The 18,139-nt window shown below is 40.9% G+C and overlaps 1 long non-coding RNA gene across 2 annotated transcripts in view; it reads left to right on the top strand.

Annotated features, from left to right (window-relative positions):
- Positions 1-18,139, top strand: part of LOC116723274 (uncharacterized) — a 28,106-nt gene that overhangs the window by 9,101 nt on the left and 866 nt on the right. Inside the window, exon 4 of one of the 2 annotated variants that reach the window (XR_004339949.1) lies at positions 6,751-6,753. This is a non-coding gene — a long non-coding RNA (uncharacterized LOC116723274). Of the gene's footprint in view, positions 1-3,290; positions 4,947-6,750; positions 6,754-18,139 lie in introns of those variants that run through there. The other variant, XR_004339950.1, reaches the window with a different exon arrangement.

Raw genomic sequence — 18,139 nt, 5'->3', positions numbered from 1 at the left:
TCACCATCTCACTTCATGTTCATTCAATCCTAACACTGAATTTAATATATACTGCTCAAAAAAATAAAGGGAACACTCAAATAACACATCCTAGATCTGAATGAAAGAAATAGTCTCATTGAATACTTTGTTCTGTACAAAGTTGAATGTGCTGACAACAAAATCACATTGATTGTCAATCAGTGTTGCTTCCTAAGTGGACAGTTTGATTCCACAGAGGTTTGATTTACTTGGAGTTATATTGTGTTGTTTAAGTGTTCCCTTTATTTTTTTGAGCAGTGTATATTCTTTTCACTTCTGCCAAATCAGGATGTATCCAGGCAATACTGGACAAATTTTTCCAGACTGTAAAAGTAACACAATTAAGCAAAGAACAGTTCAAGTTGCAATTGGGATTATATTTGCTGAGTTATTATATTTTGTAACAGTGTAATATGCAATAAAATTAAATTTAATTCAACATGAAATATGAATTAACCTTTAAAATGGGATTTAAAAATATTTCCCCAGCCCCTCAGTCAGCCAAAACAAAAATGTCCAATCTAACATCATTAAAAGTACAATTTTGTACCCTTTGCTGCCAGCAATAAAATTTAAGCCTAAATTTAAGCAGGCAAAATTCATAATACAGCCTTCGTCATTCAAACTATTATTAAATATCATAAAATAATAAACTTTATGAAAATTGTAAATAATAAACAATCATTAAATTATTATAAAAATTCTAAGAAACAGAGACTTTCTCATATAGAAGCTCCTCCTGAGCCCAAAAACCAAAAAATAATAATAATAACAATAAATAGTCCCTCCTTAGAGCATCCTTTAAGCAGAATGATTAAAATCAACATGCAGACAGTGTAATAACTTTAGTATAAACATACGAGGAGAAAAAAAGAGAATTTAATAGTTAAATCAATTATTTTATAGAACTAGCCTGTCTTCTCAGATCCCTCTGTTTCCCAATAAATGTGCAAAATTTACTGTGTTTTAATTTTACATCATCACTTGTCAGCATTAAAATACGTAAAATGATATAATGTGTGCTGAAATAAGTTTTACGTGCAGGTATTTTACCACTTTTGATGCCTGCCTTGTGTTATTGTGCAACACCACAAAGAATTTAACTGAGTTACCTCTCAGATGTTGCTTTTAGCTGCAACAGCAGAAAGGAAAAAGTCTAAGACACCCGAGCCAATACATGCTCATAAAATACTATGTTTTATTCTAAAATTACCACAAAGTGTATTCTAGTTAAAGAAAAAGTAAAAGTTTAAAAGTTATGAGCGGGATTCCTAGATGGAGGCGTAACTGCAGGGTCCACATCTTTGCCTCTGGCAGCAAAGACACTGACCCTCTGACAGAGGTGGTCTGATTTTTCTCTTCTTAACCGGCAGTCTGATGTAAACCAGTCTGACCTACAGCTGTACCTCCCAGATATTACAAGCTAGGGGAAGAGAGAAAGAGAGGAAGAGAGGGAGAGAAACAGAGAGAGAGAGAAAGACTCGTCTTCCAATTACATCGCTGCAGCGCGACCTGAAGCCCAGCCATCTATAGAGAAAGACAAGGCTGTCAGGGACTTTAATAAATGTAGGGAACGCCGCATGGGAAAAGTGTTGCTGTCTCAATAGAGTGGCACAGACAGGCCAAGGCTGTCAATGGAGCCCCTAATGACAGAGTAAAATAATGACAGACCCCAGTTAGAATCAGCAGGAAGAGGAAGATCAATCTGCAGCCAGAGAGGGAGGGACGGTGCGAGGGAGGGAGGAGGCAGATGAAACTGTGGGCTCTTTCTTTTCCATTTTCTCAGTTTTAGCTCATCTCATACATATCTCCCCGCTGCAGCTGGCTCACGCCGTGGCGGGGCAGCTCTGCATTAAGCGCACAGTGGATCAATAGCCATTACAACTCCCTCACAGCCTGACACTTTGCAGGGCCGTAGTTGACATTTCACTCAGGGCCGCATTGATCCCCAGTGCACAATATTCCAGCCCTCGGTTAGTGGCCGAGCCTGGGGCCTGGCTGGAATTGAAAAGCAGAGGGAGGGGGCTCTAGCCAGCGGAGGGGCCGGCTAACCAGCTGCCCATGCTGCAAGTAAACAGCACACCCCTGGATGCATTCCTCATTTTCAATCCACTGGTTTTCCTGCTGCGGCCGGTCATTCTGAGAGACCGTATCAGAGCATCAAGGCTTGACCTGAGCGGAATTATTTATTCGCGCAACAGATCAGTGGACGTGTAGGCAGAAATAGCCACACTGGCATCGTTGTTACCAGCATGCATGCACTCTCGTAAAGCGTTTGGAAAGGCGGACTAAAATAAGCATTCGGTGCAATTAAAACCTGGGAGTTTCCGAGGAACCTTGCTCAAAATAAACACAGAATGCAGCAGACGACACAAAATTAGATGTAATTTGACTTAATTTCTTTTTAATTGCCTTCTGAGACCAAGATGGTATCTCTGCGTGCAGAATAGCCTCAGATGGCTCCAATGAAAAGTGTGATTCATGCAGTAGATGTTTATTAGAGAGTTGCATTCTCAAATAGACATGACAGGCATGTATGTCAGAATGAAATCAATTATTCAACATGATTAAAAATGAAACATGTTGATCTGTGGAAATTGTATTACAGGTTACAGATATTTTTCATATCTACCCATATGTCTCCAAAAATGCTTGTGTGCATTTTTGTGGTCAGAGAAAAACATTTATTCCACTAAAATGGTTCCATAAACATTTTAAGGAAGAATTTTTTTGCATTTATACCACATGTTTGTGTTATAAGTGATACAAGGAATAAAAGTAGTCTGAACAAACAAATAAAAACAGAGCATAATGTAGAATGTATTGTGTTTAACTGGTGCTGCTTCTACACTTAAATGGCATCAATAATTAGTTTCTTCGCAGTTATTGTAAGGCTTGAAAACTGAAAGTCTAGGTTTCTTCATGTCCATGTACATAGAGTAAAGTCAGGAAAACAGGACTCATCTGAATACTTGGAGTGCTAACACTGCTAATATTTAAATTGCACTTGAAAGCTGAGCAAAAGCAACATATGAAACATATTACAAGTATCTTTCATTTGCAAACAAAAACCAAAAAGCTTTTGTCGCCAGTGTTTTTGAGTTTGCTTCTAGCACTTTCTTTATTCATTTACTATTATTATTATTATTATTATTATTATTATTATTACTACTATTATTATTAGTAGTAGTAGTAATAAGCTGGGTGTGTTTGCTGTCACTGTTTTGGTTTGTAAGTTACTTACTGTGAATTTTCTGTCTGTTTTTTAGGTCTCACTCATATCTTTGCCTCGGATGATGAAATTAATTTATTTTTTTCAATTGCAGTATTCAGTTCTCTATGGCTGCTGTTCACCACGAAGGAAACTTGATATATGGAATATGACTACAAAGTTTATTAGTTTCAATAATCAACTTAAAATAATAAATCTATGCACTTCATAGATTTACTATTTTCAAACTGGTACATTCAAAGCATTATTTTCTGTTCATTTTGTCTTTCAGCTAATGAAACCACACATTTTGCATCTCTTAGACATAAAGGCAACAAAAGCAGATTTTTAACATGGAATTTTTTTTGCTCTGTAATGATTCATAATAGTCAATGGGAACACTGCTGATTTACAGTTGCTCAAAGTTTAAACATAATAGCCCCAAAAAAATAACCTACTGTTCATTAAGTGCTGTATGTAAGTACATTAACGGGAAGTTAAGTGGAAGGAAAAAGTCTAATTGAAAGGATTCTGAGGACCAACTCAAGAGTTTGGGCCAGAATCATAAAGCAAAGACAGCAGCTGGAGTCGGGGCTTCAAGAGTCACACACACAGCAGAATCCAAGACCTGAACTACAACTGCTGCATTTCGGCCTGAAACAGAGAAGCCAGAAACATCCCACCTGCACTAAGAAGATAAAGGACGGAACTGTTGCTTGGTTCTCTTTTCGTGTAACATTATAACGCCCTCAGTTCATGACTGCATGGGATTATAGCTTAATGCCATAATTGAGCTCTTCCTCTGAGCAGAAATTTGATTTAATCAATTGTTGCCTCCTGCTGCACTGTTTGAGACACCAGGCGAGGCATCGCACAAGAACATTTAACACATGTAGGGAAATGTTAATGCACATTTATACTAATTTTACACATAGGAGGTGCAGCAGAAAGATACCTGCAGCTTATACAGTTCCTGTTACCGTACGATGAAGATGAGGATAAGACTGCGCTGTCTTACAGCATGATGACCCAGTTGAGGAGGCAAGGCTTTTGTCTCGTCTTCTCTGTCCAAACGTGCGACCCAGGACAGCCCGGCAGAAAGACACATGAGGCTGACGGAGGACTCCTCCCGTCAACACTGATATACTGCTGCTTTGCTAAAGACTCCAAAAAAAAAAAAACCAAAAAAAAAAAAACTGTGCTTTTCTCTGAGACTCCCTCACCTCCACATCCCAGTGGCTCATGGCAGACCTAATGTTTATAGAGTGCATATTGTTTAAATTGTAGGTTGTCACATGGAATTAAATCCAAATGTAACCTAAAATATTTTACATGATGAGCATAAACTATATTTTAAAAGTCAAAATATGTCACTTGGGATTTATTATGGATGTGAAAAGTCGCTCTCAATGAGATGAACCCGCGCCGTGGGCTGCATTTTATTTTCCTTCCCGTCTTCTTTGAGATCCACCTCCTTTGTAACGCTCCAAAGTCACTTGTTTGTCTGGTCAATTGCTATGTTTTTCCCCCCTCACAGCCACACAAAGTCAAATTGATGTTTTCACTGCTCTGTCTTATGTCAGTGCTTGAGGGAATTATTCAGTCTGCTTTTATCAAATAACGAGAACTTGAATTAGACTAATGCACAAATACGAGTGATTTCAAGAAATTCCAGCATTTCCATTTTTTCAATAAAGAGAAAAGAAAAAACTTTTTTTTGTCCTCTTTTCTTCATTCAAAGAATAAAAAACGGATTGTGTTCATATACAGTAGCTATTGAGATATTCAATGTGTGTTTTATGTTAAGATGTTAAGAGTTGGGTTTCACATTGAGAGTTGCCCTCAGGACAGCCAGACATAGCAATCTGCTCCGGAAACACCTGCAGAGAGCAACACATGTTGGTCTGCGCCCACGAACGGCTGCAACTGCAGACGGCCGTGACCTTGTTGGGAGCGTTTGCAGCTCTGGATGCCGTTTGAAACTCCTTGGGAGCAAAGAGAAAAGCAGCAGTGGTGGCAGATTCTGCATCAACCTTTTTGGCTGTTTGCTGAGCAGCCGCTTGGCTTCTTAGCGCGGTGTGAGAAAGTTTGCTCCCTCCATGCAGCCTGGATAAATTAGCCCCAGAGCCAGAGTGTGGACAGCAGCTGGAGTGCAAGAGTCAGCTCTGGCAGCAGTGATAATCAACAGGGAGGATGTGGGGAGAGAAACCCTGAGGGAGGAGGAGGAGGGTGAAGGGGAGGGTGACTGTGATCTTACAGGCCCAATCAGAGCCCAAAGTGGAGCTGAGGCCTCACGCAGTGTAACAGCACACCATCGCACTGCAACTCTCTACATCCTGGACACAGAGCAGGTCTCCTCCCTAACCGGCTGCTTAACCCTTTCACAGTGTGTAAATGTGCAAGGGCGTGCATGTGTGTGTGTGTAAGCGGCTCCCTGGGCCCTCATTCGCTCATCACTGCACTAATCAGCCTCAGAGACAGCAGCTGCAGGGAGCCCCACTCCTAACCTGGGCTGGAGAGGCTGTTGTACTCAGCAAGAGCAGAGCAAATACAGAGCTTAGTGTTCTCGATGGGGACCGCCGAGAGCCCGGGTGTCCGACACCGACGGCTTCCTCTATTGTGTTGCATTCAGATAAACAACATCTGCACAAAAACGGCCTCTTTATCCAGAGAGGCTGGACCTTTTACTATTTTCAACTCATTTATTCATAATTTTTATCAAAGTAAAAATACATGTTGTCAAGTACAAACTTGACAGCAAGTTTGCTCTTGACAACACGAACAAGCTTAAATCAGCTAAATTTAAAGCTAAATCTCACTGATTAACTTCTTTATTTCAAGAAATTACAGGCGCAGATCGTCAGCTGACTGTATAATTAAGAAGCTATTTTGTGTTAGTAATTCAGATTAAAATGTGAAAGTAGTACTATATATACATATAAATATCCATTACAAACTGAGTGATTTCAGACATTATTTTCTGATCAGTTTAATGATCACAGCCTAGAGCTGATGGAGATTCAGGGCTCCTTTTTCAGGAATTACTGCATGGAGAGGATCAGATGGTTCCAGGAAGCTCAGGTAGCTTTAAGAGCAACCTTCACCTAATCTACATTGTTGGGTCCGGCGTCTCTGACCTTCCTCTTTTGGGCCAATTTGCTGGCCAATCAAGCAGAGTAACACCACAATCATTAAACTATATTTTGGTACCTTCAGCTGTGTGGACAGGTCCAAAGTTCTGCGGTAAAGTTAAATCAGCATTTCCATAAAGCTTGTCAGCAGAACGAAGCATGAAGTGCTTTAAAATTTGCTGGTAGATGATTGTGCGGACGGAAGAAATAGCTTAAAACGCCATGGAAGATTTTAGGCAGCTCCAGTCTTCCTCCAGGCTCTGATTTACAAAATTTTACTCCAGCTGAAAAGAGGAAACTGGACAACCAAGCAACACTCCATTTCTTTTCTTCCTAAAATGCTTCCTATGTCCCACATCAGAGCATTGGCCACCTTTAGTCTTCAAGTAGGTGGAATGACTAAAGGTTTGCACCAGAAATATTACAACCACTCTGCTTCCTCCACAGATTCAGGTTGGCAAAAAGTTGCCATTGAATCTTGCCTAGATTATCAAGAAGTCAAGTGTTTTTGACATCAAACTTCTGTCAGGCATTACTCGAATTTTCTAGCTCATAAGTTATTCAAAATAAATCCCAAAATCTTATCTGCATCCAATTTAGCCAATAAATAGATCAATGTCAAAACTCAGTTTTTACTCGAGTTCTGAGATAAGGTCTGCATCAAAAGTCACAAGTGAGGTAAAAAAAACAAATAAATAAATAAATGTTTGTTTATTTATTTTCTGATTGTTTTCATTCACCCAAAACAATCAGGAAGAGAAACTGAATATCAGAAACTTCAAAAGAATCCACACTAGTGCTATATTTTACAGCAGATATTATCCCAGCAGAACAACATAAGAATTGTTCAACAAATCATTGCTTTGTTGAATCTAACCTGGATTGTATTACAGAAGCATTCACTCACCAACCCAAACAATTCAGGAGTTTTAATCATTTTCACAGATAAAATCTGTGTATAAAATCCAGCAGCAAAGGCTTGCAAACTGCTTCTAGAAAGACTGGATCACCCTCAGTGATCACTATCGTGAAACCCTGGTTGGATCTGTGGTGCCACATGTGCAGTAAATCCAGTCGTAAAATTTCCTCACTTATAAATATTCCATATTCAGCTGTTAGTGGTCTTATAACAAGGTGGACGAGATTGAGAATGATAGAAACAAGGCCATAAAGTAGTAGGCCACGTAAAATCACAAAGCAGGGTCAGGTGCGTAATGCCCAGAGGTCGCCAAGGTATTAGCTACTAATTTTATGTGGCCTCCAGATTAGATCAGGAACAGTGTTTAGAGAGCTTTGTGGAATAGACTTCCATGGCTGAGCAGCTGCAGCCATGCCTTACATCACCAATGCTGCAATGCACAGCAGCGGTGTAAAGCACACAGCCACTGGACTCGAAAACAGCAGTAGGTTGGGGATGACCCCCGTCCTGTTCCAACGTGACTGCACACCAATACAGGACGTACGGTCCATAAAAACATGCACAAGCTAAGAAACTTGACTGACCGGAACCTGATAAAAGCTCTTTGTAATGAGTTAGAGATGAAACTGTGAGCCAGGTCTTCTCGCCCACCATCCGTGTCTGACCTCACAAATGCAATCAGTCGTTCCCAGAACAGCTGAATCTATTGTAGCTGTATAGGATGGGTCAACAACATATTAAACCTTATGGATTTAGACTAGACTTCTCGTTTATGTGTGTATGAATGAAAGCAGATGAGCAAATACTTTTGGCAATATAGTGGTTCTCCAACTATAACCACAGCTTAGGAGAACACCCTGTCCTCATTTACTGCACATGTACATGGGAAATAGAAAACATTTGATGGTACAACAAGGAGAATAATTTCTGTCCACATGCTTGTAGATTTTTTAGACTGCTGGCCTCAGCCAAACTGCACTGTGGTGCTTTTTGTATGAATGCTATTCAGAGTGAGTTCCTTCTTTACTCTCATTTTAACAAACAATAGTAAGGTTCACAGATTATATTAAAGTAATTAATAAGTACAGTTTTTACTAGTAGATAGTACATTGTCACAGTTAGCAGCGCTAATACAAAGGCATCAAAATGCCCTGTTTGTGTTTTTACAAATAGAAAACTTTGTCATGATTCACAAGTCTAACTATTTAAGGTTTTGAACTAGAAATGAGAAAATACAGTCCAGATTTAATAAAAAACAATGAAATTTGCCCTTACTAAAGTGCCTAATAAGATAAATGTGAATCAGATACCAACTTTAGCATCATTATGACGAAAAAAGCCTTCTTATTCTCTTGCAGTGCTTACAATGTGCCCAACAAATCCTGGTGACCACAACTTACAAATTAGGTATGCAAATAATATTAACTAATATTAATTAATTAATATTAATATTAACAATATATTTTTAAAAAATAGATGAAAATACCGGGAATAAAACTCATTTTGCACCAACTGAACCAACAAAATGTCACCCTGGGTGGTCAGTTCTTCTATTTTTTCATCAACTTGAGAAGTGAGGTATTAAATGAGTTACTTGAAACTCACTCAAGACCAAGTCATGCGATCTGAGTACTCAACTCTGTAATGACACGGATGAAGCTGGAACACGTTGGTTTACTTAGTCCATATTGGTCAATAAAAGGTAAACTTGAAGGGCCTCAAATTGTGCCGAGGAGAACTACTAATGATGTTCTTTCCTGCTCGGCTTGAGTGGGTACAGAATAAATCAGAGCGAGTTTAAATAAAGCCCTGATAAATGTTAAAGGGAAATAACTATTCACTGTTAGTCTCTGCAGAGCTGGCTGCTGGGGCTTATCCTCACTAAATCAGGGAGCACGCGTCCAGAGCGGTTCATCAGCGTGTGCGTGACACTCGGCGGTGATGGAGGGCATGAAGGAACGTCCGGACAGGTGGGGTCAGAGCTGGGTCCTGATTGCACAGCTGCTGGTCCTGCTTTAAGACTCAGAGGCAAAGCAGCGCCTCATTCCTACTTCCTGACCTCTAAATCCATTCATCCAGTGATAAACCAGACGGAGCTGCTGTAGTTGCTCTAGAGCACCCGAGTCTAATATCAGAATTGAGTCTGATTTAACCATGATGGAGTTTGTGTCACTGTTTAAACTGCCACAAATAAACACCAGGAAGAACATCTCTATAAAGCCTGGTGTCCAGGAAAGATCTGTGTGCTACTGCTGGAGCCAGCGCAGTCTCTGAAGCCCTGCTCGACATGACATGAAGCAACGATTTTATGTTGTCTGTCAAATATACAGGGGGAAAAAAATCAATGCAACATGACAGCATTACATAAAGAGCCTTTGTGTCTTGATATTTCTTTTCTGCTGGCGTACTTTTGTCTGGAGTGCAGCGAGTCGCTCTGCATGCCCGGGGGGGAGGAGGGGGGCAGCAGTTCTGCAGAGAACAATGTGGGGATCAAGCGGCATGTGTTATCTTTTCTCTGTAGCGTTTCGGCTGCATCTTCACAGATCATTTCATACGGCAACACCATCCATCACAGCCGACAGGTTACTCAGAGTCCACCTTCAACAGGAACTCTGGACTGTGGATGCAAAACTGCTTCAAAATACCAGATTAATGAGGAGAGTTAGGATGATATCAATTCAGCGTGACATTATTTTTGGCTTCAGTCAGTTCATTTGATGTTTATTTTCCTAACCCGACTCTCCATTCTCTGTTTTCACTGCTTGCGAACTCACTTTGTGGCTTCTAAAAGAGGCGAGTTCTATAAATTAACAGTGTAGTTTATGAAATTGATCAATTGCATTTCAAAACGGCAAACGTTTGAAGCACTCACTCAGGACCCTCACACTGAGTGCATCCATCCGCACATAATTAACTGGAGTTCACATTCACATTCATCAGTAGAGCCTGATGGCTTTAAGGCTCGGAGCCTTCAGTAAATATCCTAACATTGAATTACCAGTATCTGTCCTTATCATGCGCTGTCAGGCATCCAGATAAAAACTGAATAGAAACAAGCCAGCAGCAGTGTGGACTCTAGGACTTCCACCATTGTGGATGGTATTCTGCTTTGGTTAAATTTATAGTCCTACAAGTCCAAAGGTCCTGCAAAAAGGTAAAGCTTTGCAATCTAATCAAATCAACTGTTGACTTATTGGCAAACTATTAGAGTAGGAAAGTTAATTTCCCAACAAAACAATGTTAGTGGTGACTGGTGGGTGAAGGAACCCAAATCAAAACTCTCTCTGGGTAGAGAAAATCTTGGGCCCACTCTGGATAATGTTACGGGAACCTCGGCTCAGTGATGCTCTGCAGCAGAGGTGATGAAGCTGGAAGCGCCGCTCATTGTCCAGGTGCAGGCAGACAGCCTGAAATGGCTCCGTCTGCGTGGGCCAGCGGACCTTCAGGCTTCAACCTGCGGAGTCTCAGCCGCGGCTGAATGCTGCAGCCTCCCACTCTGCCTCTCACCCTGAAGAGGATCAGCGGCGGCTCAGAGCTGTCGGGGCTGGGAGGTGAACAAGTGAGGCTTTTGAGGAGCCCTCTGCCAGTCAGACGGAGAGCTCCGGGCCTCCAGCCCTCGGGGGTTAACCTCTCAGACTGCCAAGCAAAATACGGCAAGAGGCTCGCAATTACAGAGACAGTCAAAGGCCACACGCAATTTCCAGAGCTATTTACACAGTTAGAAGCCCCCCACCCCTTCTTCCTTCCAGACCTGCCAAGAATAGGCAGAATTAAGATGGCAGAGAGAGGGAGGGCACTCCTTAAATACCTTTTGGCCTCTTGTGGCTTTAATCCATTCACAAAGCAGCTGAAGGCTGCATGTTTGAAGTGCAGCAGCCATGCAGCATGTATAATACACTGGTTTCATCTGCAAATGCATTCATAAAATCACCTGTTCACTAACAGTATAGGGGAAAATATATTTTCACGGGTTGCGTTCTTCATGACCCAAACTGCACACAACTGGCATCTTCTTCAGAAACTATCCTCAGATTTAACACCCTGATTATATTGAGTAATTTTTATTTCTTTTGCGGTAATTATGTCCTGATTTCACTAAATTTTCAGTTGTTAATGATATCATGTTGCTTGATATTAACTTCTTTTGATTTTGGCCCTTTTTTGGGTCTAATTTAAAAAATATATATTATATTCAGTCCTGTAGAAGTAATCATTCTGAATTTGACTTTTTAAATATTTTTAAGATTTTACATGATAGACCAACAAAAAAGTAGTGTATTATTGTGACTTTGGACATTATTGGTACTTTGTATGTCGGCAAAAAAAGTAGATTTAAATCTCATCTGACCAGAGCATCTTTGTCCACATCTTTCTGTGTCTCCTATGCCTTAGATTTAGTCTCTTCTTTCCACTATAAAATGATCTTCTACTTTATGTTGATCTTTCAATAAAATACAAAGGAAGTGCATTAAAGTCTGTGGTTGTATCTAGGTAAAATGTGTAAGAATTAAAGGGATATGGATATTCTTATAAGGTGCCGTATGTGATTATTTTGAGAGTCCTTTTGGTACCTCTCAGACTTATTTTAGGCATTTCAACTCCATTCGTTTGCCTTCATCTCTTCCTTCACATCCCTTTCAATTTCCCTTTAAGCTGCTTTGTGCTGCTGGAGTAGCATGCTTTAAAATTGTACTTTTATAACGTCTAACATTCGAGATCTTGAGGGGTAAAAAAAAAAAAAAAATCACATATTAATCATGTGTTTTTTTGTAATTAAGCTTTTCCTTTTGAAGTCTACAGCATTCTATGACGTTACCAGGTTTCCAAATAATAAAAAAAAAAGAAAAATGGAAATAATACTCTCTTTTATCATTTGCCAAATCATGGAAGAAAAAATAAAACCACAGATGAGATGCTCCAAAGCCCCCCCAGAACTGCAGAGCAAAGTAAAAACTGGATATATTTGATGGTTCACAAGTTTCTAATGTCTCACAGTGCTCTGTAAAATCTGATTACTTTGTGAGGTCAGAGCTTCCAGTTACAGTACTGTCTCATTCTGCGTTACACTCTCTGCCCGCTACACCGCTCAGTCGGTCATGCACCGTGAGATTGTGCAGAGAGTCGGTGCAAAGCCCTCCACCAGCTCAGCCTCTCAGGGGATCAGAGCAGCCTCTAACCCTGCACAGCTGTTCTCCAGGTCTAGAGCCTCTACAGAGCAAGCCAGTTCCTTTTGCCTCAGGGGCAGCGTGGGGGGGATGGGTGAGTTGGGGGCAAGGGGCTCTGATAATAACAACATCTAACATGCAGACCTGGGGTCAGGCGAAAAATCGTGACCCCTTTCCCAGAAACCTGGACAGGAGCCAGAACACAGAGTCACAACGCTGCCTGGGAGAGGAGGGCGAGGAGATCCACAGGGTGGGTGGCTGGGCCTTTTTAGGTCTCCTTTCACTTCCTGCTTAATGCACCACCACTACCACCAGTCTGAGAGCCCAGGAAGGGAGGGGGCGACAGACTTATAGACGTGGGAAATGTTAAATTATGGATGCAAATACTAAAATGTCTCCCATGGAGTTCAAAAAATGGTGAAAAACTAACAATAGGGTGAGCGAGTTTTGCTGCAGAGTGGCTACACAAATAAAACTGAACCTAGATGACACATTGAATTCATTATTATTCTCCACAACAAAACAAAAAAACTGAAACCTGTATAAAGCTTGTATTCACACTTTTCCAGAGATCCAAACAGTTTATGTTCATGTGCCCAAACAGCTCCAACCCATTCGGGTCCAACGGGTCGGCCAGCGGTGCACTCCCGGTTTCTCACACGCTCCATCCGTTTGGGGAATACTTGGCCCTAATTATCGCCAAGCATCTGGCAAATGTCAGCACGTCTCGGCGTGCAGAACTTCTTATTTGCTCAGTAAGCCTCGCTTTGAGCTGGAACAAATGCAGCAGAGAGCCTTGCAGTGTTTCAAACAGGCGTCCTGGGAGAGTGACATACAGTATGTGTAGTGTTACAGCAGCCGTGTCATTATCCAGCCACTCTTTGGCGCTTACCGAGCGTTCCTGGTGCCACTGGAGGGTCCTTCACACCCACACAAACATGTCCATTACTCTGTTAGTGAAGCAAAATACTCCTGATGTGGATTTGTAAAAGTTTCACAGAGGATTTTTGTGAATGATTTTGATTGAGTTCAAACTGGAATTGAGGATAAGATCTCTTTTAATGCCAGTGTTGTTTTTAGTGCAGGCAGGTGGAGTCCAGCTCGTGACAACATCATCAGAATGTGTGTAAAGATTCATTTAGCTATCGCTCACAACAAAACGAAGCTGTTCTCGTTGTAAGCTCTTCCTGTTAGGAGTGTTTTCCTCCACACTGCAAAAATACATAATCTTAAGTATTTCTGTCTACTTTCTAGTGCAAATATCTTAGTACACTTATAAGACAAAACTAACAAACTCACAAATAGCTTTTCAGCAAGATATAGGAACTCGTTTTAAGTCAATAATTCCTCAAAATCTAATTGATATTGAGGAATTACAGTATATCCGCAATATAATTCCTCAGTATCTGTATAAAAAAGTTGCTGGATGATTATTTCATTTGTAACATGGGAAAAATGCCTTGTAAGTGAAAAATATCTACCAGTGGAACTAGTCCTTTTTTCATCAGTATTTAGGATTTATTGGCTTTAAACAAGGTTCCGAATCTTACTGAAAAGTTACTTTAAGTAATTTTTGTCTTATTTTAAGTGTGCTGAAATATTTGCACTAGAAACCAAAAATACTTGGTAAGATTTTTGTGTTTTTGCATTACATATTACCTGTTTCTCACAAAGTTAAGTCTCACATTATATAATATAATCTCAGATCTCAGTGTAGGTCCATATGTTTTATGAAAGTTTCCAAGGATTACAGAAGACAGGATGTGAATGAAGCTGTAGAGAGGTTTAAATTAAAGTTAGGTTATGAGCTCAGGGAGCAATTTGACATCGGAGAACAGACAAGCACAACTGAACTGCAAACCTGCTAAAACATGGCGGTTCATAAACTGACATTAATCGGAGAAGCAGCCCAGAGATCCATGGTAACCATAGAGGAGCTGTAGAGATAAAAGAGAAAAACTCAGGTTGGAGAATCTGTCGACAGAACAATTAGTTTATAACTCCACAAAACAGGCCTTTATGGAACAAACGAATGAAAGAAAGCTAGAAATATCCAGTTTGCAATTACCTCCAGGCCATGAAGGGTCATGAGGCCACTCTGAGCTGGTTAGATGAAACCTACATGGAACTTTCTAGGCTCTGTGCTGGAAAACACAACAACCCTAAACATAAAGCCTGAGCTGCAATGCATAATTATGTGTTTGTAGGGCCTAGTCAAAGTCTTGACCCCCAGGCAAATTGAGAATATGTGGTATAACTTGAAAATCACTGTTCATAAATGTTTTGCCTGAGCTTGAGTAAAGAAAATCTGTCAAGGATGTGCAAGACTTGCAACTCTGATCGCCCAAATCTTCAACGGTAGGAGAACATATCCTGATACATACCAAGCTAATGTTGTTTTTTATTTGTAAACAGACATTTAAAAACCATATTTTTCTTATTCTTAATTGCTATGCGCAACTTTGTGTCACTCTAGTACATAAAAGCTCAATAAAAAGCATAAAAATTTGTGGCTGCAATGTGTCGAAATGTGAAAATTTCAATGGAAATGTTTATGATACCTTTTGTATATTAATTAAGTCTCTAAATCTGTGCTCTCTCAGAACACTCAGCTAAAATAAAAAGCTAGCATTTGCACAGCAGAAGACGAGCAGAGTTCAGTCCAGTCGGCTCGATCTCAGCCCAGATCTCCGAGCTGACATGATTACTCAGAGAGGCTTCCTGTCTCCTGGACCTGATACCATCTGAGTCTGACTTCTGGCTCCCCTCCCTCACCGCTTGGTCCCAACCTTCAGATAACAACAATTACAGCCTAATGGGACAGTCTGAATTAGAAAACCCCAACGTGTTCGTCCAGCTCCAGCAGCACGGCTCATTTAAGAGATTTTTATCCGACGAGGGCCAGCAGCACGAGAAACCTCACATTTTGACTCATTCGGGAGGCCATTCATGTGCAGATCACAACATAAAACCCACTGTTAATGCTCTTTTTCTACAGATACAATTAAATCCTCCACGCTGGGCAAAAAGGCTGACACATGAATGTTTCCTCCACCTCATAATTACTCACAAGGAATTTTTAGTTAAACACACAAAGAAAACGAGTCCTCTGTGGATTTTTTAACCAACTTCCTGGTGGACGCTGTTAATGTCATATTTCATGCTGCACATGGAGCAAATGAAAACCAAATGCCACAGCAGGTTCCAGTCAGAGTGATTATACGAAGCACGGTGACTTGAAAAGCTAGGGGTCGTTTGCATTTGTTCAAGTCAATTAAAACGGCACAACAGAAGGAGAGGAGCACAAAAAACGGTTTAGGAAATTAGGCCTTTTCAATAAGCTTCGTCGTATTTAACGAGCTGTGAGGAAGGAAAAGATTATTCTGCAAGCATGCATCACTTGTGGCAAAAATAACAAGTCTGCTCATGCTCGCTGTCAATCAGACTAACAAAATGCAGCGCATTATGTGCACAACTGATCTATTTTCATGTCATCTGAATAGAAATCCGGCTTAACGCGGTCTTGATTTGAAAGAAAAGCATGACCCCAATTGGGAAACAAAACCGCACAGAAATCAATCACAACAAACACACTTTTCACGCACAGAAAACTCTGCAGAGGTTTCTTTATGGTTCGCTTTCAAGGATCCAGACTTCCCTCTGTTCTTTTAAAGTGGTTTTCATCAATAGTTCTCCTGAATATCTGAAGGTCTTTCATTTGACTTCTGCTGCTTTTTCTCTCATTTTCAGTGTTTGTGCTGGAGCAGAAACATTCCTCCTCGTCTGTGCGGCAGGTGGCTGGTGCCAATCTCCAGCGGTCAATGGGTAAGAGGTGATGAGAGCATTTTTTAAAACAAAATTTGCCTCCTTACACCCTGTGTAAACATAAGTTGTTTCCACTCACTTTCCATGTCAACTGACTGAAGATTTTCTCCATTCTTTGCAAAACATGCAAAACTCGGTCAGATTTGAAAGTCTCGACACACCTGAGTTAAGTTGGCTCTCCCACCTTCTCCAAATCAGTGAAATTGTGTCAAAAGTTTGTGCTGGTTTGCGCATCTATGATTTTAAAGATAGTAAAAAATGCGTCCAGTGGTCATCAAAGGTCAGCCAGCCAGAGCATGTTTACAAAAATCAAACAAATGTGGTGTGAATCAACTGTGCCCCAAATATTTTTAGCTGAACAAACCAGCACAATAAGTTTATATCTATTTGGTTTGATTTTATTGCTGGAGTAAAAATGAGAAAAAAGCAGCAAAAGCAAAAAAGAAATAAAAAATGAAGCAGATCACCTTGTAAGATTAGAAAATATGCTGAAATGTGTGATGCTAATATCTTGCAACTTTTAGATGCATCCCTGCTCTAAAACACCTGAATTTCCTCTTCAGCACATCATTCACGTTACACAGGTCTGGTAATGCTACAGTATTTATTTGCTTTAGGTGTATTAGAGAAGTGATGCACCTAAACGTTGGAGAATAATTGTGGACTCATGGGGTTGGAGACCTCCTGTTGTAGGAGATTTGCAGACCTGACCAAGTGAGACACCGGAGTTTAAATCTGCAGTTTCACAAGTCATGTCATGTTTGTTGTGAGAGGAACTGTCCGATAAGACTCCTGCGACTCCTGCCTTCAGACTCTCGACAGCAGCACTTTCGCCGCGTCCTTCACAGGAGCAAATTACCATATCAGCATCAGGATCTGAATGCAGCCCTAAGAAAGCACAATCTGCGCTTTCTGACGCACAATTAAAAGATGTCAAACCTGGTTTCTCTTACTCTGTTTTGGTCCCGGCTGTCAGCGCATCAAACATTATCTTAAAGGGGACTCATTTAGGGAAGAAAAGGAACCGTCCAGGTTCACTGACTGTGATGGGCAGGTTCAGTAGCCCGCGGGTATCTGGGGAGGACAAAAGAAATGGATACACGGTGAGGGTGGTGGGAGGAGGTGGAGGAGGTTGGTAAAGGGGAGGGAGGACTCTCTCCTGGGAACCTGGAGGCCAGGACGGAGGAACTCCTCCACACAGGTATCAAGTTCAGCAGGTCCTTCGGTGCAGCCGGGCTCCGGTCCAAACCCTGACTATCTGCCTCACCGCAGAGATGCCGAGGCGCCACGAAGTAACAGAACAGAAGCAGAAATGCCAACAGGCGAAACCAAATCTTCAAGTCGAGCCCGATACTGTTGTTGTGATTCCGCGGGAAAAGTGGCGTTCGGCCTTCCTGTCTGGTCCAGTCCGAGTGACGGGCAATTACTGGAATGATTAAACATCCACAAACACGATCTGGAAGAGGCAGCGATGAATGATGCGACTTCCTGTCCTTTTCTGGCACATGAAATGTAGGGAGACTGAAACTGAAGATGAATCCTGCCACACTTCCACCGTGAACTTTTTCTTTCCAGTTTAATTGGATCAGGTTTGACATTGACTCGTGTTATTCTGATCCATCATGTTGGAAAATATAGACGTCAGGATCAAACTGTGCCTGGTTTATTAGAAGTTCCCAATGTAGAAAGTTGTCACTTTGTATTTATACCTCTTGAATTCCCATCATCCAATCATAAAATAATTTTTTTTTTATCAAATGAAAACATAAAAGAGTGGAGTGTATCTACAGACTAACATTTTTACCCTGTAATATTGGTTGGAGAGGGTCAGTGAACATTCGCGCTAAATATGATGACGATGATGCGA

Source organism: Xiphophorus hellerii, chromosome 7 (assembly GCF_003331165.1).
Source record: "Xiphophorus hellerii strain 12219 chromosome 7, Xiphophorus_hellerii-4.1, whole genome shotgun sequence".
Taxonomy (NCBI): Eukaryota; Metazoa; Chordata; class Actinopteri; order Cyprinodontiformes; family Poeciliidae; genus Xiphophorus; species Xiphophorus hellerii.
The sequence above is the reverse complement of the archived record's forward strand: the minus strand, read 5'-3'. Positions and strand labels throughout refer to the sequence as shown.